The sequence below is a fragment of the Podarcis bocagei genome (assembly GCF_964188305.1).
Source record: "Podarcis bocagei genome assembly, chromosome: 1".
Classification (NCBI taxonomy): Eukaryota; Metazoa; Chordata; class Lepidosauria; order Squamata; family Lacertidae; genus Podarcis; species Podarcis bocagei.
Genome location: NC_138125.1, coordinates 15,133,534 through 15,135,734, shown reverse-complemented (window position 1 = coordinate 15,135,734; position 2,201 = coordinate 15,133,534). Strand labels below are relative to the sequence as shown.

Below are 2,201 nucleotides of genomic sequence, written 5' to 3'. Positions count from 1 at the left end.
AGGGCTTGAAGCTCCAGACAGGCCTTTAACAACAACAGAGGTGTGGTGGAACACCTGTATTGCTTGTAGAATATTCAAGGCTCAGCCGCTCAGAAGGTGACAAGAAAGGCCTGTGCTTACTGCTCAAGACTCAGGAGAGCTGCATAAACAATGCTGTCATGTCAGGCTAGGGCTGGGGAGAGCCAAGCTTACATTCGTGCTCAGCTTACTGGGTGATTTGGAGCTTTGTTTTCACCCAACCTAGCCTACCACAGAGGGTTGCTGTGAAGACGAAAGTGGGAGGGACCATGCAAATTGTCTTGTGTTCATTGCAGAAAAGGTGGGGTAGCTATATAACGAACGAAAAAGTATGATCTGGTATAAGACAGCATCATATGTTCCTAAAAGTAGCCTTCTGCAACCAGTGCAAATTTTTCATAATTCGTTCTAATTTTTAAACTGTTTTGCAGAATTTATTACTGTTTTTGCTAATCTCCAGCAAAGCTTTGCAGAGCTTTGAACAGCCAGAACCCCTGAAAACTGATTTAGTCACCTCTTGTACTTTTCAGCAAGCACGGCCAAACACTTTCAATCACATTTTCATTAGCCAAAGGACTAGAAACTGGCTTTAAAAAAAGAGAGTAATAGCTGAGATTTAGGAAACCAAATCCCATTGCATCCTGTGTTTTTTCGGTGCATCAGTCTAGATTATGATGGCAGAATCCAACCTTGCTTCTTCTGTTTTTTTGGTCATCACTGACAATTTGCCCTACGACGGGCAGAGTAGGGTGCTGTGTTAAAAACCTCTTACACTCCCTTCTCAAGCATGAATGAAAGAAATCAGTCAAGCCCTGATTATAAGCATTTGTTTCTCTTTTTATTTTGTAAAGCCAGCTCCACATGCAAAGATTCGGTTCAAGGAGCATTCGAATCACAGCTGTCAGCTCAGAAACAAGAGTCTGGGGTGGGTTTCTTTCTGTGGGGGGTGGGGGGGAGCAGGACACTGGCATTGTGTGAGGGTTGCTATGGCAATTCCAACAGAGGGGTTGCTTAATGGCCTGTATTCCCAGGAAATGTCTCAGAGAGAGGAACTGGAGCTATCACTTAGCAAAAAAAACAAAACCAAAAACCACTCCACCCCCTCATATTTTCATGAATGGCATCTCTGTGGAGAATTTTTCTAAGCTGCTTCCCTTTAGAAAGAAGTGGGGGAACCAAGGGGTTTGAAGAGCACCTAGTACTCTTATCATACAAGGAAGTGGCGATATGGCCCATCCAAATAAGCGAAACAGGCTTCCAGGTGGCTCAAAGATAATAATAATAAAAATTGACTAGGGAACATGTTAGCTGGGTAGCATAGGTTTATAAAATACTTCCTTTTGCAGGCGACGCCGCCAAGATGAACGACACGGTCACCATCCGAACAAGGAATTTCATGACCAACAGGCTGCTTCAGCGTAAGCAGATGGTGCTAGATGTTCTTCATCCCAGAAAGACCACTGTTCCCAAAACTGAAATTCCTGAGAAGTTGGCCAAAATGTACAAGACAACCCCAGGTGTCATTTTCATCTTTGGCTTCGGGACTCATTTTGGAGGTGGGAAGACAACAGGCTTTGGCATGATCGACGATTCCCTTGACTATGCAAAGAAAAATGAACCAAAGCACAGACTAGCCAGGCATGGTTTGTATGAAAAGAAAAAGACTTCAAGGAAACAGCGTAAAGAACGTAAGAACGGAATGAAGAAAGTCAGAGGAACAGCTAAAGCAAACGTTGGGGCTGGCAAGAAGTGAGCCAGCAGTGGATTTTAACAGAAATTAAATTATCCTTGCAGAAAATATATGGAGATTGTACTGTTGTGTTGCATTCCAGTCAAATAAATTCTGTGAAAACTAAAAAAAAAAAAAAAATACTTGTCATGTTAAATAGAGAGGTAGAGATAGATATGTAGATTTGAAAGACAAGTATTTTTTTTTTGCTGTGCTTGGACTTTCTTGAAGCCACACTTTCGTGTTCCAAGTGTGAGATCCTGAGATGTGGCCATTTTTCACAATCCATGCAGTATGCACCATCAAGTGCCATGGGTGCCATTCAACTAAATACTTAGAATCATAGAGTTGGAAGGGACCCTGGGAGTCATCTGATAGTTCAACTCCCCTGCAATGCAGGGATTTGCAGCTGTCCCTTACGAGGATGAAACCTGTAACCTTGGCATCATCATCA

The 2,201-nt window shown here is 42.8% G+C and overlaps 1 pseudogene across 1 annotated transcript; it reads left to right on the top strand.

Annotated features, from left to right (window-relative positions):
- The first annotated feature begins 1,345 nt into the window (after positions 1 to 1,345).
- On the top strand, positions 1,346 to 1,888 carry LOC308582427 (small ribosomal subunit protein eS24 pseudogene; annotated as a pseudogene). Its single transcript has one exon. The product of its transcript is annotated as a small ribosomal subunit protein eS24 pseudogene (transcript).
- The last annotated feature ends 313 nt before the right edge of the window (positions 1,889 to 2,201 follow it).